General features: G+C 46.4%; 18 non-coding genes across 18 annotated transcripts; all 18 read right to left on the bottom strand.

Moving 5' to 3' along the window:
* Nucleotides 1–536: 536 nt before the first annotated feature.
* On the bottom strand, nt 537–610 carry trnan-guu (transfer RNA asparagine (anticodon GUU)). The gene has a single exon. It is a non-coding gene; the product is annotated as a tRNA-Asn (tRNA).
* Nucleotides 611–1,755: 1,145 nt separating this feature from the next.
* Nucleotides 1,756–1,829, bottom strand: trnan-guu (transfer RNA asparagine (anticodon GUU)). The gene has a single exon. It is a non-coding gene; the product is annotated as a tRNA-Asn (tRNA).
* A 345-nt stretch (nt 1,830–2,174) lies between these two features.
* Nucleotides 2,175–2,248, bottom strand: trnan-guu (transfer RNA asparagine (anticodon GUU)). The gene has a single exon. It is a non-coding gene; the product is annotated as a tRNA-Asn (tRNA).
* A 1,145-nt stretch (nt 2,249–3,393) lies between these two features.
* Nucleotides 3,394–3,467, bottom strand: trnan-guu (transfer RNA asparagine (anticodon GUU)). The gene has a single exon. It is a non-coding gene; the product is annotated as a tRNA-Asn (tRNA).
* A 345-nt stretch (nt 3,468–3,812) lies between these two features.
* trnan-guu (transfer RNA asparagine (anticodon GUU)) lies at nt 3,813–3,886 on the bottom strand. The gene has a single exon. It is a non-coding gene; the product is annotated as a tRNA-Asn (tRNA).
* Nucleotides 3,887–4,231: 345 nt separating this feature from the next.
* trnan-guu (transfer RNA asparagine (anticodon GUU)) lies at nt 4,232–4,305 on the bottom strand. The gene has a single exon. It is a non-coding gene; the product is annotated as a tRNA-Asn (tRNA).
* Nucleotides 4,306–4,651: 346 nt separating this feature from the next.
* trnan-guu (transfer RNA asparagine (anticodon GUU)) lies at nt 4,652–4,725 on the bottom strand. The gene has a single exon. It is a non-coding gene; the product is annotated as a tRNA-Asn (tRNA).
* A 346-nt stretch (nt 4,726–5,071) lies between these two features.
* Nucleotides 5,072–5,145, bottom strand: trnan-guu (transfer RNA asparagine (anticodon GUU)). Its single transcript has one exon. It is a non-coding gene; the product is annotated as a tRNA-Asn (tRNA).
* Nucleotides 5,146–5,461: 316 nt separating this feature from the next.
* Nucleotides 5,462–5,535, bottom strand: trnan-guu (transfer RNA asparagine (anticodon GUU)). The gene has a single exon. It is a non-coding gene; the product is annotated as a tRNA-Asn (tRNA).
* A 346-nt stretch (nt 5,536–5,881) lies between these two features.
* Nucleotides 5,882–5,955, bottom strand: trnan-guu (transfer RNA asparagine (anticodon GUU)). The gene has a single exon. It is a non-coding gene; the product is annotated as a tRNA-Asn (tRNA).
* Nucleotides 5,956–6,300: 345 nt separating this feature from the next.
* trnan-guu (transfer RNA asparagine (anticodon GUU)) lies at nt 6,301–6,374 on the bottom strand. Its single transcript has one exon. It is a non-coding gene; the product is annotated as a tRNA-Asn (tRNA).
* A 346-nt stretch (nt 6,375–6,720) lies between these two features.
* On the bottom strand, nt 6,721–6,794 carry trnan-guu (transfer RNA asparagine (anticodon GUU)). The gene has a single exon. It is a non-coding gene; the product is annotated as a tRNA-Asn (tRNA).
* A 316-nt stretch (nt 6,795–7,110) lies between these two features.
* trnan-guu (transfer RNA asparagine (anticodon GUU)) lies at nt 7,111–7,184 on the bottom strand. The gene has a single exon. It is a non-coding gene; the product is annotated as a tRNA-Asn (tRNA).
* A 2,015-nt stretch (nt 7,185–9,199) lies between these two features.
* trnan-guu (transfer RNA asparagine (anticodon GUU)) lies at nt 9,200–9,273 on the bottom strand. Its single transcript has one exon. It is a non-coding gene; the product is annotated as a tRNA-Asn (tRNA).
* Nucleotides 9,274–9,588: 315 nt separating this feature from the next.
* Nucleotides 9,589–9,662, bottom strand: trnan-guu (transfer RNA asparagine (anticodon GUU)). The gene has a single exon. It is a non-coding gene; the product is annotated as a tRNA-Asn (tRNA).
* Nucleotides 9,663–10,398: 736 nt separating this feature from the next.
* trnan-guu (transfer RNA asparagine (anticodon GUU)) lies at nt 10,399–10,472 on the bottom strand. Its single transcript has one exon. It is a non-coding gene; the product is annotated as a tRNA-Asn (tRNA).
* A 316-nt stretch (nt 10,473–10,788) lies between these two features.
* trnan-guu (transfer RNA asparagine (anticodon GUU)) lies at nt 10,789–10,862 on the bottom strand. The gene has a single exon. It is a non-coding gene; the product is annotated as a tRNA-Asn (tRNA).
* A 736-nt stretch (nt 10,863–11,598) lies between these two features.
* trnan-guu (transfer RNA asparagine (anticodon GUU)) lies at nt 11,599–11,672 on the bottom strand. Its single transcript has one exon. It is a non-coding gene; the product is annotated as a tRNA-Asn (tRNA).
* Nucleotides 11,673–25,411: the final 13,739 nt, after the last annotated feature.

The following is a 25,411-nucleotide window of genomic DNA, read 5'->3' as shown; positions in this document are numbered from 1 at the left end:
GTTGAAGGAAAAGGTTTATAATGCTGTCCATTGTATTGAATTCCTTGTTCTGTGACTTTCATCATACGGTTTTCCAACCCTTCCCAATGTTCACAGAAAGAAGATTGGCTTTCACGATCAAACTACCTATTTCATAAAAGTACAGACGTCCCTGGGTGGGCTTGAACCACCATCCTTTCGGTTAACAGCCGAACGCGCTAACCAATTGCGCCACAGACACTCGCTTCCTTTCTTATGAAAGGAGAGTGGCATACGCAGCTCGCCCATTGATAAGGATTTGTTTGATCTCATATTGCATATATCATTCACAAATAAAGCTTGTCAATACAGAGGGTTCTTAATTTGTCCATCTGGATTTTGTTTTAACTATATATAGATGACTCAAGACTTGTTGAAGGAAAAGGTTTATAATGCTGTCTATTGTATTGCATTCCTTGTTCTGTGACTTTCATCATACGGTTTTCCAAGCCTTCTCTCTGTTCACAGAAAGAAGATTGGTTTACACAATCAGACTACCTATTTCATAAAAGTACACACGTTCCTGGGTGGGCTTGAACCACCAACCTTTCGGTTAACAGCCGAACGCGCTAACCAATTGCGCCACAGAGACCAGGCTTCCTTTGTTATGAAAGGAGAGTGGCCTAGGCAGCTCGCCCATTTATATGGATTTGTTTCATCTCATATTGCATATATCATTCACAAATAAAGCTTGTCAATGCAGAGGGCTCTTAATGTCTCCAGGTGGATTTTTCTTGACTAAATATTGATAACTCAAGAGTTGTTGAAGGACTAAGCGGACTAATTGGGTCTTATTTAAGGAATCGTGTATAAATCTGCTTATTTTGTTGCCTGCTTGTTCTGTGACTTTCATCATACGGTTTTCCAACCCTTCCCTATATTCACAGAAAGAAGATTGGTTTTCACGATCAAACTACCTATTTCATAAAAGTACACACGTCCCTGGGTGGGCTTGAACCACCAACCTTTCGGTTAACAGCCGAACGCACTAACAAATTGCGCCACAGAGACTCGCTTCCTTTGTTATGAAAGGAGAGTGGCCTAGGCAGCTCGCCCATTGATAAGGATTTGTTTGATCTCATATTGCATATATCATTCACAAATAAAGCTTGTCAATACAGAGGGTTCTTAATGTGTCCATCTGGATTTTGTTTTAACTATATATAGATGACTCTAGACTTGTTGAAGGAAAAGGTTTATAATGCTGTCCATTGTATTGAATTCCTTGTTCTGTGACTTTCATCATACGGTTTTCCAACCCTTCCCTATGTTCACAGAAAGAAGATTGGTTTTCACGATCAAACTACCTATTTCATAAAAGAACACACGTCCCTGAACCACCAACCTTTCGGTTAACAGCCGAACGCGCTAACCAATTGCGCCACAGAGACCGGCTTCCTTTGATCTGAAAGGGGAGTGGCCTAGGAGAGCTCGTCCATTAAAATGAATTTGTGTGAATTCATTTTGCATATTTAATTTACAAATAAAGTTTGTCAATGCAGAGGGCTCTTAATGTCTCCAGGTGGATTTTTCTTGACTAAATATAGATAACTCAAGACTTGTTGAAGGACTAAGTGGACTAATTGGGTCTTATTTAAGGAATCGGTGTATAAATCTGCTTATTTTGTTGCCTGCTTGTTCTGTGACTTTCATCATACGGTTTTCCAACCCTTCCCTATATTCACAGAAAGAAGATTGGTTTTCACGATCAAACTACCTATTTCATAAAAGTACACACGTCCCTGGGTGGGCTTGAACCACCATCCTTTCGGTTAACAGCCGAACGCGCTAACCAATTGCGCCACAGAGACTCGCTTCCTTTGATCTGAAAGGGGAGTGGCCTAGGCAGCTCGCCCATTTATATGGATTTGTTTCATCTCATATTGCATATATCATTCACAAATAAAGCTTGTCAATGCAGAGGGCTCTTAATGTCTCCAGGTGGATTTTTCTTGACTAAATATAGATAACTCAAGACTTGTTGAAGGACTAAGTGGACTAATTGGGTCTTATTTAAGGAATCGGTGTATAAATCTGCTTATTTTGTTGCCTGCTTGTTCTGTGACTTTCATCATACGGTTTTCCAACCCTTCCCTATATTCACAGAAAGAAGATTGGTTTTCACGATCAAACTACCTATTTCATAAAAGTACACACGTCCCTGGGTGGGCTTGAACCACCATCCTTTCGGTTAACAGCCGAACGCGCTAACCAATTGCGCCACAGAGACTCGCTTCCTTTGATCTGAAAGGGGAGTGGCCTAGGCAGCTCGCCCATTTATATGGATTTGTTTCATCTCATATTGCATATATCATTCACAAATAAAGCTTGTCAATGCAGAGGGCTCTTAATGTCTCCAGGTGGATTTTTCTTGACTAAATATTGATAACTCAAGAGTTGTTGAAGGACTAAGCGGACTAATTGGGTCTTATTTAAGGAATCGGTGTATAAATCTGCTTATTTTGTTGCCTGCTTGTTCTGTGACTTTCATCATACGGTTTTCCAACCCTTCCCTATATTCACAGAAAGAAGATTGGTTTTCACGATCAAACTACCTATTTCATAAAAGTACACACGTCCCTGGGTGGGCTTGAACCACCAACCTTTCGGTTAACAGCCGAACGCACTAACAAATTGCGCCACAGAGACTCGCTTCCTTTGTTATGAAAGGAGAGTGGCCTAGGCAGCTCGCCCATTGATAAGGATTTGTTTGATCTCATATTGCATATATCATTCACAAATAAAGCTTGTCAATACAGAGGGTTCTTAATGTGTCCATCTGGATTTTGTTTTAACTATATATAGATGACTCTAGACTTGTTGAAGGAAAAGGTTTATAATGCTGTCCATTGTATTGAATTCCTTGTTCTGTGACTTTCATCATACGGTTTTCCAACCCTTCCCTATGTTCACAGAAAGAAGATTGGTTTTCACGATCAAACTACCTATTTCATAAAAGAACACACGTCCCTGAACCACCAACCTTTCGGTTAACAGCCGAACGCGCTAACCAATTGCGCCACAGAGACCGGCTTCCTTTGATCTGAAAGGGGAGTGGCCTAGGAGAGCTCGTCCATTAAAATGAATTTGTGTGAATTCATTTTGCATATTTAATTTACAAATAAAGTTTGTCAATGCAGAGGGCTCTTAATGTCTCCAGGTGGATTTTTCTTGACTAAATATAGATAACTCAAGACTTGTTGAAGGACTAAGTGGACTAATTGGGTCTTATTTAAGGAATCGGTGTATAAATCTGCTTATTTTGTTGCCTGCTTGTTCTGTGACTTTCATCATACGGTTTTCCAACCCTTCCCTATATTCACAGAAAGAAGATTGGTTTTCACGATCAAACTACCTATTTCATAAAAGTACACACGTCCCTGGGTGGGCTTGAACCACCATCCTTTCGGTTAACAGCCGAACGCGCTAACCAATTGCGCCACAGAGACTCGCTTCCTTTGATCTGAAAGGGGAGTGGCCTAGGCAGCTCGCCCATTTATATGGATTTGTTTCATCTCATATTGCATATATCATTCACAAATAAAGCTTGTCAATGCAGAGGGCTCTTAATGTCTCCAGGTGGATTTTTCTTGACTAAATATTGATAACTCAAGAGTTGTTGAAGGACTAAGCGGACAAATTGGGTCTTATTTAAGGAATAGGTGTATAAATCTGCTTATTTTGTTGCCTGCTTGTTCTTTGACTTTCATCATACGGTTTTCCAACCCTTCCCTATGTTCACAGAAAGAAGATTGGTTTTCACGATCAAACTACCTATTTCATAAAAGAACACACGTCCCTGGGTGGGCTTGAACCACCAACCTTTCGGTTAACAGCCGAACGCGCTAACCAATTGCGCCACAGAGACTCGCTTCCTTTGATCTGAAAGGGGAGTGGCCTAGGCAGCTCGCCCATTTATATGGATTTGTTTCATCTCATATTGCATATATCATTCACAAATAAAGCTTGTCAATGCAGAGGGCTCTTAATGTCTCCAGGTGGATTTTTCTTGACTAAATATTGAAAACTCAAGAGTTGTTGAAGGACTAAGCGGACAAATTGGGTCTTATTTAAGGAATAGGTGTATAAATCTGCTTATTTTGTTGCCTGCTTGTTCTTTGACTTTCATCATACGGTTTTCCAACCCTTCCCTATGTTCACAGAAAGAAGATTGGTTTTCACGATCAAACTACCTATTTCATAAAAGAACACACGTCCCTGGGTGGGCTTGAACCACCAACCTTTCGGTTAACAGCCGAACGCGCTAACCAATTGCGCCACAGAGACCGGCTTCCTTTGATCTGAAAGGGGAGTGGCCTAGGAGAGCTCGTGCATTAAAATGAATTTGTGTGAATTCATTTTGCATATTTAATTTACAAATAAAGCTTGTCAATGCAGAGGGCTCTTAATGTCTCCAGGTGGATTTTTCTTGACTAAATATTGATAACTCAAGAGTTGTTTAAGGACTAAGCGGACAAATTGGGTCTTATTTAAGGAATAGGTGTATAAATCTGCTTATTTTGTTGCCTGCTTGTTCTGTGACTTTCATCATACGGTTTTCCAACCCTTCCCAATGTTCACAGAAAGAAGATTGGCTTTCACGATCAAACTACCTATTTCATAAAAGTACACACGTCCCTGGGTGGGCTTGAACCACCATCCTTTTGGTTAACAGCCGAACGCGCTAACCAATTGCGCCACAGAGACCAGGCTTCCTTCGTTATGAAAGGAGAGTGCCCTAGGCAGCTCGCCCATTTATATGGATTTGTTTCATCTCATATTGCATATATCATTCACAAATAAAGCTTGTCAATGCAGAGGGCTCTTAATGTCTCCAGGTGGATTTTTCTTGACTAAATATTGATAACTCAAGAGTTGTTGAAGGACTAAGCAGACTAATTGGGTCTTATTTAAGGAATCGGTGTATAAATCTGCTTATTTTGTTGCCTGCTTGTTCTGTGACTTTCATCATACGGTTTTCCAACCCTTCCCTATATTCACAGAAAGAAGATTGGTTTTCACGATCAAACTACCTATTTCATAAAAGTACACACGTCCCTGGGTGGGCTTGAACCACCAACCTTTCGGTTAACAGCCGAACGCACTAACCAATTGCGCCACAGAGACTCGCTTCCTTTGTTATGAAAGGAGAGTGGCCTAGGCAGCTCGCCCATTGATAAGGATTTGTTTGATCTCATATTGCATATATCATTCACAAATAAAGCTTGTCAATACAGAGGGTTCTTAATGTGTCCATCTGGATTTTGTTTTAACTATATATAGATGACTCTAGACTTGTTGAAGGAAAAGGTTTATAATGCTGTCCATTGTATTGAATTCCTTGTTCTGTGACTTTCATCATACGGTTTTCCAACCCTTCCCTATGTTCACAGAAAGAAGATTGGTTTTCACGATCAAACTACCTATTTCATAAAAGAACACACGTCCCTGGGTGGGCTTGAACCACTAACCTTTCGGTTAACAGCCGAACGCGCTAACCAATTGCGCCACAGAGACCGGCTTCCTTTGATCTGAAAGGGGAGTGGCATAGGAGAGCTCGTCCATTAAAATGAATTTGTGTGAATTCATTTTGCATATTTAATTTACAAATAAAGCTTGTCAATGCAGAGGGCTCTTAATGTCTCCAGGTGGATTTTTCTTGACTAAATATTGATAACTCAAGAGTTGTTGAAGGACAAAGCGGACAAATTGGGTCTTATTTAAGGAATAGGTGTATAAATCTGCTTATTTTGTTGCCTGCTTGTTCTTTGACTTTCATCATACGGTTTTCCAACCCTTCCCTATGTTCACAGAAAGAAGATTGGTTTTCACGATCAAACTACCTATTTCATAAAAGAACACACGTCCCTGGGTGGGCTTGAACCACCAACCTTTCGGTTAACAGCCGAACGCGCTAACCAATTGCGCCACAGAGACTCGCTTCCTTTGATCTGAAAGGGGAGTGGCCTAGGCAGCTCGCCCATTTATATGGATTTGTTTCATCTCATATTGCATATATCATTCACAAATAAAGCTTGTCAATGCAGAGGGCTCTTAATGTCTCCAGGTGGATTTTTCTTGACTAAATATTGAAAACTCAAGAGTTGTTGAAGGACTAAGCGGACAAATTGGGTCTTATTTAAGGAATAGGTGTATAAATCTGCTTATTTTGTTGCCTGCTTGTTCTTTGACTTTCATCATACGGTTTTCCAACCCTTCCCTATGTTCACAGAAAGAAGATTGGTTTTCACGATCAAACTACCTATTTCATAAAAGAACACACGTCCCTGGGTGGGCTTGAACCACCAACCTTTCGGTTAACAGCCGAACGCGCTAACCAATTGCGCCACAGAGACCAGGCTTCCTTTGTTATGAAAGGAGAGTGGCCTAGGCAGCTCGCCCATTTATATGGATTTGTTTCATCTCATATTGCATATATCATTCACAAATAAAGCTTGTCAATGCAGAGGGCTCTTAATGTCTCCAGGTGGATTTTTCTTGACTAAATATTGATAACTCAAGAGTTGTTGAAGGACTAAGCAGACTAATTGGGTCTTATTTAAGGAATCGGTGTATAAATCTGCTTATTTTGTTGCCTGCTTGTTCTGTGACTTTCATCATACGGTTTTCCAACCCTTCCCTATATTCACAGAAAGAAGATTGGTTTTCACGATCAAACTACCTATTTCATAAAAGTACACACGTCCCTGGGTGGGCTTGAACCACCAACCTTTCGGTTAACAGCCGAACGCACTAACCAATTGCGCCACAGAGACTCGCTTCCTTTGTTATGAAAGGAGAGTGGCCTAGGCAGCTCGCCCATTGATAAGGATTTGTTTGATCTCATATTGCATATATCATTCACAAATAAAGCTTGTCAATACAGAGGGTTCTTAATGTGTCCATCTGGATTTTGTTTTAACTATATATAGATGACTCTAGACTTGTTGAAGGAAAAGGTTTATAATGCTGTCCATTGTATTGAATTCCTTGTTCTGTGACTTTCATCATACGGTTTTCCAACCCTTCCCTATGTTCACAGAAAGAAGATTGGTTTTCACGATCAAACTACCTATTTCATAAAAGAACACACGTCCCTGGGTGGGCTTGAACCACTAACCTTTCGGTTAACAGCCGAACGCGCTAACCAATTGCGCCACAGAGACCGGCTTCCTTTGATCTGAAAGGGGAGTGGCATAGGAGAGCTCGTCCATTAAAATGAATTTGTGTGAATTCATTTTGCATATTTAATTTACAAATAAAGCTTGTCAATGCAGAGGGCTCTTAATGTCTCCAGGTGGATTTTTCTTGACTAAATATAGATAACTCAAGAGTTGTTGAAGGACTAAGCAGACTAATTGGGTCTTATTTAAGGAATCGGTGTATAAATCTGCTTATTTTGTTGCCTGCTTGTTCTGTGAATTTCATCATACGGTTTTCCAACCTTTCCCTCTGTTCACAGAAAGAAGATTGGTTTTCACGATCAAACTACCTATTTCATAAAAGTACACAGGTCCCTTGGTGGGCTTGAACCACCATCCTTTCGGTTAACAGCCGAACGCGCTAACCAATTGCGCCACAGAGACTCGCTTCCTTTGTTATGAAAGGAGAGTGGCCTAGGCAGCTCGCCCATTTATATGGATTTGTTTCATCTCATATTGCATATATCATTCACAAATAAAGCTTGTGAATGCAGAGGGCTCTTAATGTCTCCAGGTGGATTTTTCTTGACTAAATATTGATAACTCAAGAGTTGTTGAAGGACTAAGCGGACAAATTGGGTCTTATTTAAGGAATAGGTGTATAAATCTGCTTATTTTGTTGCCTGCTTGTTCTTTGACTTTCATCATACGGTTTTCCAACCCTTCCCTATGTTCACAGAAAGAAGATTGGTTTTCACGATCAAACTACCTATTTCATAAAAGAACACACGTCCCTGAACCACCAACCTTTCGGTTAACAGCCGAACGCGCTAACCAATTGCGCCACAGAGACCGGCTTCCTTTGATCTGAAAGGGGAGTGGCATAGGAGAGCTCGTCCATTAAAATGAATTTGTGTGAATTCATTTTGCATATTTAATTTACAAATAAAGCTTGTCAATGCAGAGGGCTCTTAATGTCTCCAGGTGGATTTTTCTTGACTAAATATAGATAACTCAAGAGTTGTTGAAGGACTAAGCAGACTAATTGGGTCTTATTTAAGGAATCGGTGTATAAATCTGCTTATTTTGTTGCCTGCTTGTTCTGTGAATTTCATCATACGGTTTTCCAACCTTTCCCTCTGTTCACAGAAAGAAGATTGGTTTTCACGATCAAACTACCTATTTCATAAAAGTACACAGGTCCCTTGGTGGGCTTGAACCACCATCCTTTCGGTTAACAGCCGAACGCGCTAACCAATTGCGCCACAGAGACCAGGCTTCCTTTGTTATGAAAGGAGAGTGGCCTAGGCAGCTCGCCCATTTATATGGATTTGTTTCATCTCATATTGCATATATCATTCACAAATAAAGCTTGTCAATGCAGAGGGCTCTTAATGTCTCCAGGTGGATTTTTCTTGACTAAATATTGATAACTCAAGAGTTGTTGAAGGACTAAGCGGACAAATTGGGTCTTATTTAAGGAATAGGTGTATAAATCTGCTTATTTTGTTGCCTGCTTGTTCTTTGACTTTCATCATACGGTTTTCCAACCCTTCCCTATGTTCACAGAAAGAAGATTGGTTTTCACGATCAAACTACCTATTTCATAAAAGAACACACGCCCCTGGGTGGGCTTGAACCACCAACCTTTCGGTTAACAGCCGAACGTGCTAACCAATTGCGCCACAGAGACCGGCTTCCTTTGATCTGAAAGGGGAGTGGCCTAGGAGAGCTCGTGCATTAAAATGAATTCGTGTGAATTCATTTTGCATATTTAATTTACAAATAAAGCTTGTCAATGCAGAGGGCTCTTAATGTCTCCAGGTGGATTTTTCTTGACTAAATATTGATAACTCAAGAGTTGTTGAAGGACTAAGCAGACTAATTGGGTCTTATTTAAGGAATCGGTGTATAAATCTGCTTATTTTGTTGCCTGCTTGTTCTGTGACTTTCATCATACGGTTTTCCAACCCTTCCCTATATTCACAGAAAGAAGATTGGTTTTCACGATCAAACTACCTATTTCATAAAAGTACACACGTCCCTGGGTGGGCTTGAACCACCAACCTTTCGGTTAACAGCCGAACGCGCTAACCAATTGCGCCACAGAGACTCGCTTCCTTGTTATGAAAGGAGAGTGGCCTAGGCAGCTCGCCCATTGATAAGGATTTGTTTGATCTCATATTGCATATATCATTCACAAATAAAGCTTGTCAATACAGAGGGTTCTTAATGTGTCCATCTGGATTTTGTTTTAACTATATATAGATGACTCTAGACTTGTTGAAGGAAAAGGTTTATAATGCTGTCCATTGTATTGAATTCCTTGTTCTGTGACTTTCATCATACGGTTTTCCAACCCTTCCCAATGTTCACAGAAAGAAGATTGGCTTTCACGATCAAACTACCTATTTCATAAAAGTACACACGTCCCTGGGTGGGCTTGAACCACCATCCTTTCGGTTAACAGCCGAACGCGCTAACCAATTGCGCCACAGAGACTCGCTTCCTTTCTTATGAAAGGAGAGTGGCATACGCAGCTCGCCCATTGATAAGGATTTGTTTGATCTCATATTGCATATATCATTCACAAATAAAGCTTGTCAATACAGAAGGTTCTTAATTTGTCCATCTGGATTTTGTTTTAACTATATATAGATGACTCAAGACTTGTTGAAGGAAAAGGTTTATAATGCTGTCTATTGTATTGCATTCCTTGTTCTGTGACTTTCATCATACGGTTTTCCAAGCCTTCTCTCTGTTCACAGAAAGAAGATTGGTTTACACAATCAGACTACCTATTTCATAAAAGTACACACGTTCCTGGGTGGGCTTGAACCACCAACTTTTCGGTTAACAGCCGAACGCGCTAACCAATTGCGCCACAGAGACCAGGCTTCCTTTGTTATGAAAGGAGAGTGGCCTAGGCAGCTCGCCCATTTATATGGATTTGTTTCATCTCATATTGCATATATCATTCACAAATAAAGCTTGTCAATGCAGAGGGCTCTTAATGTCTCCAGGTGGATTTTTCTTGACTAAATATTGATAACTCAAGAGTTGTTGAAGGACTAAGCGGACTAATTGGGTCTTATTTAAGGAATCGGTGTATAAATCTGCTTATTTTGTTGCCTGCTTGTTCTGTGACTTTCATCATACGGTTTTCCAACCCTTCCCTATATTCACAGAAAGAAGATTGGTTTTCACGATCAAACTACCTATTTCATAAAAGTACACACGTCCCTGGGTGGGCTTGAACCACCAACCTTTCGGTTAACAGCCGAACGCACTAACCAATTGCGCCACAGAGACTCGCTTCCTTTGTTATGAAAGGAGAGTGGCCTAGGCAGCTCGCCCATTGATAAGGATTTGTTTGATCTCATATTGCATATATCATTCACAAATAAAGCTTGTCAATACAGAGGGTTCTTAATGTGTCCATCTGGATTTTGTTTTAACTATATATAGATGACTCTAGACTTGTTGAAGGAAAAGGTTTATAATGCTGTCCATTGTATTGAATTCCTTGTTCTGTGACTTTCATCATACGGTTTTCCAACCCTTCCCAATGTTCACAGAAAGAAGATTGGCTTTCACGATCAAACTACCTATTTCATAAAAGTACACACGTCCCTGGGTGGGCTTGAACCACCATCCTTTCGGTTAACAGCCGAACGCGCTAACCAATTGCGCCACAGAGACTCGCTTCCTTTCTTATGAAAGGAGAGTGGCATACGCAGCTCGCCCATTGATAAGGATTTGTTTGATCTCATATTGCATATATCATTCACAAATAAAGCTTGTCAATACAGAAGGTTCTTAATTTGTCCATCTGGATTTTGTTTTAACTATATATAGATGACTCAAGACTTGTTGAAGGAAAAGGTTTATAATGCTGTCTATTGTATTGCATTCCTTGTTCTGTGACTTTCATCATACGGTTTTCCAAGCCTTCTCTCTGTTCACAGAAAGAAGATTGGTTTACACAATCAGACTACCTATTTCATAAAAGTACACACGTTCCTGGGTGGGCTTGAACCACCAACTTTTCGGTTAACAGCCGAACGCGCTAACCAATTGCGCCACAGAGACCAGGCTTCCTTTGTTATGAAAGGAGAGTGGCCTAGGCAGCTCGCCCATTTATATGGATTTGTTTCATCTCATATTGCATATATCATTCACAAATAAAGCTTGTCAATGCAGAGGGCTCTTAATGTCTCCAGGTGGATTTTTCTTGACTAAATATTGATAACTCAAGAGTTGTTGAAGGACTAAGCGGACTAATTGGGTCTTATTTAAGGAATCGGTGTATAAATCTGCTTATTTTGTTGCCTGCTTGTTCTGTGACTTTCATCATACGGTTTTCCAACCCTTCCCTATATTCACAGAAAGAAGATTGGTTTTCACGATCAAACTACCTATTTCATAAAAGTACACACGTCCCTGGGTGGGCTTGAACCACCAACCTTTCGGTTAACAGCCGAACGCACTAACCAATTGCGCCACAGAGACTCGCTTCCTTTGTTATGAAAGGAGAGTGGCCTAGGCAGCTCGCCCATTGATAAGGATTTGTTTCATCTCATATTGCATATATCATTCACAAATAAAGCTTGTCAATGCAGAGGGGCTCTTAATGTCTCCAGGTGGATTTTTCTTGACTAAATATTGATAACTCAAGAGTTGTTGAAGGACTAAGCGGACAAATTGGGTCTTATTTAAGGAATAGGTGTATAAATCTGCTTATTTTGTTGCCTGCTTGTTCTGTGACTTTCATCATACGGTTTTCCAACCCTTCCCTCTGTTCACAGAAAGAAGATTGGTTTTCACGATCAAACTACCTATTTCATAAAAGTACACACGTCCCTGGGTGGGCTTGAACCACCATCCTTTCCGTTAACAGCCGAACTCGCTAACCAATTGCGCCACAGAGACCAGGCTTCCTTTGTTATGAAAGGAGAGTGGCCTAGGCAGCTCGCCCATTTATATGGATTTGTTTCATCTCATATTGCATATATCATTCACAAATAAAGCTTGTCAATGCAGAGGGCTCTTAATGTCTCCAGGTGGATTTTTCTTGACTAAATATTGATAACTCAAGAGTTGTTGAAGGAAAAGGTTTATAATGCTGTCTATTGTATTGCATTCCTTGTTCTGAAGACGACATTTGTTTCGGTTGGATAAATCAAGCGGCCCGTCTGTGTGGTGGTTGATTTTGTCATCTTTACCTTGCAGCGTCCGGTGACGGAACAGCAGTCCCGGTCAACATACAGGACCCGAGGTGGGGCCTTTCCAGCCGCACTGTAGCGCCGCATCAGCCCGTCCGCCATGGGCAACAGCCCGTCCCCCTCGGACTCAGTGAGGACAGACATGAGCACCTGCCCGTGCTCGTTTCCCACGTTGGTGACCCATGCCGCCGTCCCGGCAGCGTCGCCAGCGAGCTTCTTGGTCATCTGAAAATGAGAACCGGAGCACGTCACGTCAAGCGTGTGTGTTTGCCACTTATAATACTTATTTATTTATTTATTTATTGCGCTTGCCTTCTTAGTGGAGTCCATTTTGAGGATGTCCCCAAAGATTGACGTGACCCTGGCTTTCGTCTCCTCCAGGCGGCCGAGGGCCTCCTTGGTTTAGACTGAAATCAGCCAGGGCATGCTGGGGACAGCTCTCAGGGGCGGCACCGTCACCTGCTGCGGAGCCACGCCGGGCAGCTGGAGCTGGTCCAGCACTGAAAGGTAGCGCAGGATCCGCAGCAACCAGTCTACAGTGTGCTGCTCCAGCAGAGCGGCACGGAGGTGGGAGGCGCTGTTGCCCAAAGTCCGGGCCTTCATCATGCCCATCACCCTCTTATCGCAAGACAACCTGCAAAGTCAGAAGGAGACTAGTGTCAGCTGACTGACACACACAGACAAACAGACACAGACACACACACACACACACACATTAACATTGCAGCTTACTTGTATGTGAGCACAGCCGGAAACTGTGCCTGGTGAGCCAGGTTCAGCTGACTCATGATGCCTTGGGCCCACGCTGCATACTTCTTCTTACAGCCGCCGCATTCCAGGTACTCCGTGCCCATGTGGTACCAGCCACCGAAGTCCAGAACACGGCGGACCGTCTTGTACAGGCCAGCGCCGGTAAGCTGCCACTTGCAGCTGGGGCAGGACAGCTTGTAGGCCCAAATCCTGTAGGGCGCCCACAGGAAAAACCGGCGCTGGAAGAAGGCCTGGGCAGAGGGGATCTGGGTGTAGAGGCGCCGGGCTCCCGGAGGAGTCCACCAGAGGCGCAGCTCGCTGGTGAGGACAGGATGCTTGCCAGTGCCAGTGGTAAACAGAGCCCGGCCCAACCAATCATGCTGTTCCTCCGGCAGCGTCTGCCTCCAGCTCTTGGGCAGGAGCTGCGTGGACAAGCGCATGGCATATGCAGATTAAACTGCATATGCTGGTGTTGACTATATATAGTCAACACCAGCGTTGTCACAATAGTAACAATGAGGTTTAAGTCAAATACACTCACGCAGTGTGTCCACCTCCATGGCAGCAGCGAAGACTTCATCGTCGTTAGACAGCTCTATTATGTCAGCCGCTGATGGCACGCCTTCGTTTGTGCAGAGGAGGACAAATGAATGTGATTATTAACATTTGAACACACTATTCATTAGCTATTGCAGGAAGGCAGGCAAGCAGGCAGGCATGTGATTATTAATAATCTGAAACACTACTCATTAGCTAGGGCAGGCAGGCGGGCAGGCGGGCAGGCAGGCCTTACTCGATGCAGGCTGCGACGCTCTCTGCTGCTGAGCCGGGGGAGCAGCTGGAGGAGAGGCAGCAGCCGACGGCCCTGCTGCTGACCCTTCTTTTTCCCGGCCCAGTATGTACACCTGTACAGTGTGCATCCGCGACCCCATGTTGCACTGCTGGGTCTTAAGCCACCACTTGTAGCTGCAGTCGGGAAAAAAGAACAGAGTATCGTGTCAACACGCGTCAGCTTGCATCCTCAACTGCACCTGTGGCCGAAATACTTACGTTTATCACTCTGTGCTGGTGGACTTGTACAGGGCTCGGAGCGACATGCCAGCGTGCGCACCGAACCCCACCAGCGTCCGGTCCATGCCCCTCACCGACACAAAGCCCTCGCACATCCGACGCCACTGGATCAGCTGCACCATCTTTGGGAGCAGCCGGGCGTAGGAGGCGAGGGCGTCCTTGTTGACGGCAAGAGGAGACTGGGAGGTGTCCCCGGCTTCCCTCTCCTGCATGTGGGACACAAGGATCCCACACGCGTAGCCCACATCATGGCTGAGGAGCCACTTGAAGGTTTGACCCCGGTACTGGCCAAACTGGAGCTAGCTCTCACTGAGAACCAGCTGCCAGCACTCTGGGTCTCCTTCAGCCTGGAGGATGCAGGTCTTGGCCTCCTCCCTCACCGCCTCTGGTCCCTTCAGGGCGAATGACGTAGTGGACCTACGGTTCCGTTGGGCCACCGTTACCGCATCAGCTGAGGCCTTGAGGATCAGTGTGCTGGATGATGGAAGGAACCTGAAAAATGGACGGAAATCCATTCTGCAAAGACATTAAGCAGACAACCTGCAACGTTAGACGTGACAAAACAGTGACACACAAAAGAATATGAATAGCACCAGTCCATGCAGATAATATAGATATTTACAGTAGAAGGCGATTGATACGTAATTTGTAACAAAATACTTAAGAGCAGAGTAATTTTGTATTTAAAATAGTCTGTGCAGATTTGATTTAATCTTTACCCTTGACCTTTATTCATTTTTCTGTGCAGAACTTGATGTACAGTCATTTATTTAGGCTCTTTACCTGTGTATATACATCTTTTGCTGTTATAGTATACATAGGCCTAATGTGTGATGCTATTCACATGTGATGCATATTTTCTTGTTTTAATGGGGGGGTTTTGGTTTGTTTTTTAATGTTAAAAGTTCATCCAAATCAAGAAAAAGTATTTCCCATTTTTTAAATACAAAATACATGTATTATATTGTATTACATTTTCTGGCACCAGTGTTTTGTATTTTATTTGAATACATTTATTTGGCGGGGTATTTTGTGTCTTGTATTAAAAACATTTTGATGTATTTTTGCCCATTTCTGGATACAACACATATACACCACCATATACTCCTGTACAGTTAGCAGAATTTACATGAGGCCGGGTTGATGTGAGCGTAGTGTACGGAGAGTTTTGACCGTGAAACACAACCCTTTCCCGGCGTAAAAGTACAGGGAGCCTGCGCTATGGTCAGCGCTCTGTGGACACATCCTTCCCCGGGAAGAGCACCCTTTTACCCGGCAGAAAAGTAAGTTGAGCCCGCCACGAAGCTAGCGATCTGTGTGGTCATTTTTCACCGTGAAACACTCCCTCTACCTGGCGTAAAAGTACATGGAGCCCGCGATCAAGCTAGCGGTCTGTACGGACATTATTGACCGTGAAAAACTCCCTCTACCCGGCGTAAAAGCACATGGAGCCCGCGATTAAGCTAGCGGTCTGTACGGACATTATTGACCGTGAAAAAAATTACTTTTCACGGTGAATTACGCCGGAATAAGGCGCTGACATTACAATGACCTTACTGTACATGCATTGTTTAACCGTGACACTCGACAGAAACAAGCAAACAGCAGAAAAAGAACACTAAAAATGCAAATTCGATGCTCACATCTCGCTTGGTAGTGTTGATCTTTATTCTTTTCCGTTTGATGTGTGTCTCTTGCGAAGTTCACCGGCAGAATGAACAGAGCCTTCGCACTGACGCCATTCAACCTGGGCAGCAAGCCAATCAGCGTGCCGTTCTAAAGTCACCGGCCAATCGGGCAAAACAAGAATTTGGCCATCTTGTGATTGGCTTAAACATGTAGAACCCGAAAGGTGGGGGCTTGGAGGAGGTTTAGAATCGGAGCAGAGAGCATCCGCCCCCACTAGGCGCAAAAGGTGCTGCCCAATCTTCGAGGTTTGCCCCTGCAAAGCGAGAGCCTTTTCCGCCGTCTCGCCGAATATAAAGTCATATTTCAAGAAAGATGACCGCAGGCTTTTTCTGTAGGTGCCATCTTCGATCTGTATCAGACAAGGGCTCGGTAAATGGAACGCCACGTCAGATTAGGAAGTTGCGCGTCACGGTGGTCGTGGCCTGGCAGGTAAATGAGCCATGCGGACCCACGGGCCGGATGTAAACACGGGAGGACGAGCCGCCTCCCTCGGCCCCCCTCTCGTGGCGAGGTTAGAAACAGCATAAACAAAGAAATAAAGTAAGGAGATTATTAAGCCCTTATGTTCACCTCTGTGATGGGCGTTAATATGCAGCTTTACACATTATATATATATTTATATATATGTGTAGATGGGGGTTAATATGCAGCTTTACACATTATATATATATTTATAGTTGTTTAATTACATAAAGCTCCATTCCTTTCACAAATAAATACAGGAAGGAGATATATTAAGCCCTTATGTTCACCTCTGTGATGGGCGTTAATATGAAGCTTTAGACATTATATATATTTGTAGTTGTTTAATGAAATACAGGAAGGAGATATATTAAGCCCTTATGTTCACCTCTGTGATGGGCATTAATATGAAGCTGTAAACATTATATTGTATGTATATTTATTTATAGTAGTTTAAATAAATAAAGCTCATCTCCATCCTCATCACATTTAACACAGTCACTGATTCGATATGATGACAAATGCAACAAGACATGGGCAAGATGTGAAAGGAGCAGTCTGACAAGAGTGTAAAGAAATAAGTACTTTTATTTGTGAAACAAAAAAAACACACACACAGGGCAGCTCCCTTGTCATTCTGTGTCCTCCTGAATAACAAGAAAAAAAGACATTCGGGTGTGAGAAACAAGAAGAAAACACACAGGCACGCAAAGTAAAAAGGACAACAGTTTAACGTACCTCTTTGAACTCCCTCCCTCCCGTGGCTCCTGCTCCTGGCAGCCTGCCCTCCCTCTGCTCCTTCTTTGTCTCCTGCGTAACGAGTGACAGTCAGTCACAGGACATGAAGAAAACACAGAAAGGAAAAAAGGCAAATACACACCTCCGTCTCCCTGCTCCGTTGACGCGCCTGCCAGAGGTCCACGCTTATGCCGTCCTGCAGAGCGCAGTAGGACACCTTGCCTCGAAGCAGGTTCAGCTGGCTGTGGCCGTAGTCTTTGAGCGGAGAATGCCCGCAGCGCTGGCAGGCGCACATTTTGTGTTGCTTTCTGGGCTTCGTCTGTCCCTCCTTCTCCTTCGGCCGCTCCAACTCCTTCATCCTCCACAGTGTGGTGCGCGGGATGGGCACACAGCCCCATCAGTTCAGCTTCTCCTGCTGCTTCTACCTGTGCCGGTTTTTCCTGTGGGCGTGCTACAGCATGTGGGCCTACAGGCTCACGTCTCCAAACTGTGAGAAAAAAAAAACTGACCGGCGCAGGGCTGTACAAAACTGTCCGTCGCGTGTTAGACGTGGACAGCTGGTATTTCGTGGGAACAGAGTACCTGGCATGCAGGACCTGCAAGAAAAAGTAAGCGGCGTGGGCGCAAGACATCATTAGACAGCTGGACCAGGCAGTTTTCATGTGCATTCCTTCCACAAAAACTCTGAACCGAAAGGCCTCAGCTGCTGTGCTTACGGTGTCCACACGCAACCATGTGGGCCTAGAGGCTCACGTGTCCCAACTGTTGAGAAAAAAACTGCCCGGTGCGGGGCTGTACAAAACCGTCCGTCCGGTACTAGACGTGGACAACTGGTATTTCATGGACAGTGAGTACATGGAGTGCAGTTCGTGCAGTTGTTGCAATAGAAAGAAAGACGTCATTAGACAGCTGGACCAGGCACTAGACCAGAACCTGCCGTCGGAGGCTAAGCAGCGTCAGCAGGCTGAGCCAGAAGTACATGGGGAAGATGCTGGTGGAGAACTTCGGAGCCTGGGGAGTACACGTGCATAAAAAAAAATTAAAAAATAGGTGTAATGCTCTGTGGCTTTTGCAGTGTACAAACCACATGTCTCTTTTTTCTCTTCAACTCAGGGGAGCTCATCGCGCTGGAGTACCTCTACTACCAGACAGGCGACATCGCTCTGTGGCGGGATATAACAAGACGCAGTTGACGGGATTGAAGAGTAGTGGGACGACGACGATGAGGAGGACGGGGGCTTTCAAGAGGAGCTGCCCGGGATCGAGGCCATATTGCGGGACGGGCCTCGTCCACCGCCCAGCAACCAGTCTATGGTGTGCTGCTCCAGCAGAGCGGCACGGAGGCGGGAGGCGCTGTTGCCCAAAGCGCCTCCTCGGGCCTTCATCATCCCCAGCACCCTCTTATCGCAAGACAACCTGCAAAGGCACAAGGGGACTACTGTCAGCTGAGACACACACACACGCACGCACACGCACGCGCTTTAACATTGCAGCTTACTTGTATGTGATCACAGCCGGAAACGGTGCTTGGTGAGGCAGGTCCAGTTGACTCAAAATGTCACTGTAAAACGGCCACAGGAAAAATCGGCACTGGAAGAAGCCCGGAGGTAAACAGAGCCCGGCCCAACCACTCATGCTGTTCCTCCGGCAGCGTCTGCCTCCAGCCCTTGGCCAGGAGCTGCGTGGACAATCGCATGGCATCTGCAGTTTAAACTCGAGCAGATGATATTGACAACTACACACAAGTTGTTCCAGCACTTTTACCTGTGAGCAGCAGCAGCAGCAGGGGATGATCCGGTGCGTCGCCCACGGGTGTCAACCTCGATGGCAGCAGCGAAGGCCCTTCTTTGTCCCGGCCCAGTGTGTACACCTGTACATCCGGGACCCCACGTTGACCTGCTGGGTCTTAAGCCACCGCACGTAGCTGCAGAGGGGAAAAATAACAAAGTATCGTGTCAACAGGCGTCAGCTTGCATCCTCAACTGCACCTGTGGCCGAAATACTTACGTTTGACACTGTGCTGGTGGCCTCGTACAGGGCTCGGAGCATCTTCCCCATGTACTTCTGAGTCAGCCTGCTGACGCCGCTCAGCAACCGACGCCACTGTTGGCGTCGGATGCTGGTTGGCGAGTCTGGTCCAGCTGTCTAATGATGTCTTGCGCCGAGAACCTTCTCTTGCCATAAACCGCACACGCCGGGCAGGTTTTTTCCCCACAGTTGGGACACGCGAGCCTGTAGACCCACATGGTCATTAAGCAGACAAGCAGCAGCAACGTTAGACGCGTCAGAATGTTGTGTTGTGATTGACAGACAGATCCATCTATTGATATTGTTCCAGAGGAACACTTAGGCAGGCACAAAAGACAGTAGCAGCACACAAAACAGTCACACACAAGATAATATGAATACAACCACTCCATGGCGATAATATAGATATTTACAGAAGGTGATTGAAAGATGACCTATTGACCTTTAAATCATTTTTCTGTGGAGAACTTGATGTACAGTAATTTATTTAGGCACTTTACCTGTGAGCAACTGGTTTTAATGACATATTTTGCTTTTATAGTAAACATAGGCCTAATGTGTGATGCTATTTGACATGTGATGATTTTCTTGTTGATACAAAGCCAAAGTTTATGGGCTGTTCAAATTGTGAGAAAGTAAATTCCAGAAAAAGTATTTCCTACGTTTTAAAGACAAAATACATGTATTGTATTTCATTACATTGTCTGGCACCAGTACTTTGAATGCTATTTTAATACATTTATTTGAGGGGTATTTTGTATCTTGTATCACAAACATTTTGATGTATTTTGGCCCATTTCTGGATAAAACACATATACACCACTTACTCCTGTACAGTTAGCAGGATTTTACATGAGGCCGGGTTGATGTCAGCGTAGTGTACAGACAGAATTGACCGTGCGTAAAAGTACATGGAGCCGGCGCTATGGTCAGCGGTCTGTGGGCACATTCTTCCCGGGAAAAGCACCAGTCTACCCGGCGTAAAAGTACAAGGAGACGGCGCTATGGTCAGCGGTCTGTGGGCACATTCTTCCCCGGGAAAAGCACCCCTCTACCCGGCGTAAAAGTACAAGGAGCCGGCGCTATGGTCAGCGGTCTGTGGGCACATTCTCCCCGGGAAAAGCACCCCTTTACCCGGCGGAGAAGTAAGATGAGCCCGCAACGAAGCTAGCGGTTTGTACGGACATTATTCACCCTGAATAAACTGACTTTTCACGGTGAATTACGCCGGAATAAGGCGCCGACAATACAATGAACTTACTGTACATGCATTGTTGAACCGTGACACTCGCAAACAGCAGAAAAAAGAACATTAAACATGCACATTGCTCGTTCAATACTCACATCTGGCTTGCTAGTGTTGTACTCTGTTCTCCCGTTCGATGTGTGCCTGTAGCGAAGTGAACAAAGAATGAACAAGCTTCGCGGGCAAACATTTCAACCTGGGCAGCAAGCCAATCAGCGTGCCGTTCTACAGTCACCGGCCAATCGGGCAAAACAAGCATTTGGCCATCTTCTGATTGGCTTACAAGTGTAGAACCCGAAAGGTGGGGGCTTGGAGGAGGTGTAGAATCGGAGCAGAGACCATCCGCCCCCACTAGGCGAAAAAGGTGCTGCCCAATCTTCGAGGTTTGCCCCTGCGAAGCGAGAGCCTTTTCGGCCGTCTCGCCGAAGATAAAGTCATATTTCAAGAAAGATGACCGCAGGCTTTTTCTGTAGGTGCCATCTTCGATCTGTATCAGACAAGGGCTCGGTAAATGGAACGCCACGTCAGATTAGGAAGTGGCGCGTCACGGTGGTCGTGGCCTGGCAGGTAAATGAGCCATGCGGACCCACGGGCCGGATGTAAACACGGGCCGCCTCCCTCGGCCCTCTGCATCCCTCTCGTGGCGAGGTTAGAAACAGCATAAACAAAGAAATAAAGGAAGGAGATTATTAAGCCCTTATGTTCACCTCTGTGATGGGCGTTAATATGCAGCTTTACACATTATATATATATATATTTATATATATGTGTAGATGGGGGTTAATATGCAGCTTTACACATTATATATATATTTATAGTTGTTTAATTACATAAAGCTCCATTCCTTTCACAAAGAAATACAGGAAGGAGATATATTAAGCCCTTATGTTCACCTCTGTGATGGGCGTTAATATGAAGCTTTAGACATTATAGACATTTGTAGTTGTTTAATGAAATACAGGAAGGAGATATATTAAGCCCTTATGTTCACCTCTGTGATGGGCATTAATATGAAGCTGTAAACATTATATTGTATGTATATTTATTTATAGTAGTTTAAATAAATAAAGCTCATCTCCATCCTCACATTTAACACAGTCACTGATTCGATATGATGACAAATGCAACAAGACATGGGCAAGATGTGAAAGGAGCAGTCTGACAAGAGTGTAAAGAAATAAGTACTTTTATTTGTGAAACCAAAAACACACACACACACACACACACACACACAGACACACAGGGCAGCTCCCTTGTCATTCTGTGTCCTCCTGAATAACAAGAAAAAAAGACATTCGGGTGTGAGAAACATGACGAAAACACACAGGCACGCAAAGTAAAAAGGACAACAGTTTAACGTACCTCGTTGAACTCCCTCCCTCCCGCTGCTCCTTCTCCCTCTCCTCGCAGCCTTCCCTCCCTCTGCTCCTTCTTTGTCTCCTGCGTAACAAGTGACAGTCAGTCACAGGACATGAAGAAAACACAGAAAGGGAAAAAGGCAAATACACACCTCCTTCTCCCTGGCCCGTTGACGCGCCTGCCAGAGGTCCACGCTTATGCCGTCCTGCATAGCGCAGTAGGACACCTTTCCTCGACGCAGGTTCAGCTGGCTGTGGCCGTAGTCTTTGAGCGGACAATGCCCGCAGCGCTGGCAGGTCCGCACTTTATGCTGCTTACGAGGCTTTCTCTGTCCCTCCTCCTCCTTCGGCCGCTCCATTGCCTTCTTCATCCTCCACAGGGTGGTGCGCGGGAGGGGCACATCGCCCCGTGAGTCCAGCCACTCCTGTGGAGTCTTCCCGCCAGGCCCTTCATTGCCAGCGCAGAAGAAGTCCCCCCTGTAATAAGCGTGGCCCGTGTCCAGGTGGCGGGATAGGCTGCAGGTGTCGCATTTATCAAGCTGCTGCTCCGGCTTGACGATGACCCCGCTCAGGACCTTCCGGTCTTTGTCCGACCTCATCCTCCTCCTGTACACGGTGTTGCGAGTGGGAGGATTGCCTGCCTTTGCGGATGTCGAGGGCTCAGGGCTGGATGAAGACGAGGGGTTGTGGATGGAGGAAGTCGAGGGCTCAGGGCTGGATGAGGACGACGAGTCCGCCTCGGTCTTTGTCAGCGCAGTGGGGAGCGTGTCGGGCGCCGTGCGTGGCATCGGGTCACTGACCTGTTGTCTCTTGGCCACCTCCTCTGCCCTTTTCTCCTCCAGCCACTCCTTAACCGAGCGGCCCTCTGCACGGGAGCAGAAATGCTGGGCTCTGTAGCGACTGTGGCCGTTTTCCCGGGTCTTTGGCTGGCCACAGCGCTTGCAGATAAATTGCGGGCGTGTTTTTCGGCTTTTTGTGGGAAGGCCCATCTCCTCTGCCCGCCGCTGCTTTTCATCCTGCCTTTTCCTGTACCAGGCGGTGGAACTGGGCACGGCAGCGGCGGCAGCGGCGGCGGCGGAGACCTGGCCGGCAGAGGTCGACGGCTCCGATGACGCAGAGGGTGAAGACGGTGACCTTTCCATGCTGCATGGGAAGGATGAAACAAAAGCAAAGTCAATTGAGTCTTTTTGTGCCCATTTCGCCTGAGACAAAGAAGCTGACTAATAATTGTACACACAATGTATACAGCGAGACGGACGGACAGAGAGAGACACTCACCTCGCGATCACAAGTTGTCGAATGCACTTTTTTGTTCCGTCGACCTGCTGTCTTTTATAGCTGTGCCGGCCCGCAGAGGGCACGCAGCTTCCTCTAGCCAATCGCAGCCTTCTTGGGTTGTGCTTTGATCGGCGAGAGCGTTTCCTCTCAGGAACTGCCCCCTGCGGTTAGCACCGACACCTGTGCCCAGGTTCTTTGGATCTGCAGCCCGTGGTTGGCTGGCTGGCTGGCAATCTGATAGGCCAGACAGTGTGTCTCATGTTGGAAACGGGGCCCCTGCGGTGAGCACTGACACCTACGGCCAGGTCGTTTGGACCAGCGGCTTGTGGTTGGCTGGCTGGCTGGCGATCTGATTGGCCAGACAGTGTGTCTCATGTTGGAAACGGGGCCCCTGCGGTGAGCACTGACACCTACGGCCAGGTCGTTTGGACCAGCGGCTTGTGGTTGGTTGGTTGGTTTGTTGGTTGGTTGGTTGGTTGGCTGGGTGGCTGGGTGGGTGGGTGTCTGTCTGAGAGAGGAATAGACAAAGACAGACATTTGCATTTCAATGGGCTGACCTTTCCAAAGTTAATCACCAACTGCCTGTCCTTTGTGCTGCAATCGAGTGTATTTTTTGAAATAGCGACAGTGGCAATCTATGTACACTCTCTATTATTGCATTGACATTTCATACTCACAAACTGCACGCATTTTACCGCCCTCCCTGCTGGCCGGAGGGGGTCTGAGAAGCCAGGGCAGCTTCGGCGGCCTGCAGACAACAAGACGATCGACACGGTGAACGAGTGACAATGATGTGGGAAGAGTGTCGGGTGCAGTACATGCTATCGGGTCACTGACCTGTTGTCTCTGTGCCACCTCCTCTGCCCTTTTCTCTTCCAGCCAGTCCTCTACTGAGCGGCCCTCCGCACGGGAGCAGAAATGCTGGGATCTGTAGCGACTGTGGCCGTACTCCCGGGTCTTTGGCTGGCCACAGCGCTTACAGATAAAATGTTCCCTTTTCTTCCAGCTCTTCGTGGGAAGGCCCATCGCAGCTCGCCGCCGATCCTGTTCCTCCCGGACCTTCCTCTGCCAGGCAGTGGTTTTGGGCACGGCAGAGGAGGTGGAGGCAACTGCGGTGTCTGCAGAGGTGGAGGGGATGGCGTGGGCTGTCGAAGTGGAGGCGATGGCGTGGGCCGCAGACGTGGAGGCGATGGCGTGGGCCGCAGATGTGGAGGCGATGGCGTGGGCTGTCGAAGTGGAGGCGATGGCGTGGGCCGCAGATGTGGAGGCGATGGCGTGGGCTGTCGAAGTGGAGGCGATGGCGTGGGCCGCAGATGTGGAGGCGATGGCGTGGGCCGCAGATGTGGAGGCGATGGCGTGGGCTGTCGAAGTGGAGGCGATGGCGTGGGCCGCAGATGTGGAGGCGATGGCGTGGGCTGTCGAAGTGGAGGCGATGGCGTGGGCCGCAGATGTGGAGGCGATGGCGTGGGCCGCAGACGTGGAGGCGATGGCGTGGGCCGCAGACGTGGAGGCGATGGCGTGGGCCGCAGACGTGGAGGCGATGGCGTGGGCCGCAGACGTGGAGGCGATGGCGTGGGCCGCAGACGTGGAGGCGATGGCGTGGGCCGCAGATGTGGAGGCGACTGTGGAGGTGTGGGCTACAGAGGCCTGGGCTGTAACGGCGAGGATGCTGAACAGCGCCGGTTCCAGGGGCCCTCTGCGCGTGGCAGCCAGGCCAGAGGCGTCCACTGTCTCAGAGACTGCCAGAGGCTGCACAGGCCTCAGAGGCTCCTGCAGAGGAGCCCTGGTCGGAGGAAGCCGCTCCGCCGCTGACAGCTGAGCAATGGGCCCCGGCACCACCTGGCGCACTTCTTCCGCCATCCTCTGCTTGGTCCTCTTGTGGTGCCTGATGGAAGTGAATTCAATGATATTGATTATGAGCATCTTCCTTCCAGTAGGCACATTCTACACGTCGCACGCAAATGGCACTCTCTCTCACCACCGCATAAGGGTCCGCTGGTTAACCTCCAGGAGTTGGACCGGGGCAGCTGTTGACAGCCCCCGAGTGTTGAAAAAGTTGTCCTTGATCTGCCTGTAGTCATTCCTGACGGCCGCCCAGCGGTTCACCCGGACCCCGGCGATGATATGGCCCTCCTGGTGAATGCCACACAGCTCCAGGAAGACAGCCTCCAGCAACCTGCTGGCATCAGGAGACTGTGCAGCACCCGCGCCCAGCCCGACATACACACTGCACACGCAGATAGATAGATAGATAGATAGATAGATAGATAGATAGATAGAGAGACAGAGACCATGGTCACATACAGCACCATCTATTGCACACATAATCCAAAACACGACGAAAATGCATATGAATATGATCCAAAGAGTAGAAAGACAATTTACCGAGTCATGCTGTCCACGCCG

The sequence above is a fragment of the Pleuronectes platessa genome, chromosome 8 (assembly GCF_947347685.1).
Source record: "Pleuronectes platessa chromosome 8, fPlePla1.1, whole genome shotgun sequence".
Taxonomy (NCBI): domain Eukaryota; kingdom Metazoa; phylum Chordata; class Actinopteri; order Pleuronectiformes; family Pleuronectidae; genus Pleuronectes; species Pleuronectes platessa.
The sequence above is the reverse complement of the archived record's forward strand: the minus strand, read 5'-3'. Positions and strand labels throughout refer to the sequence as shown.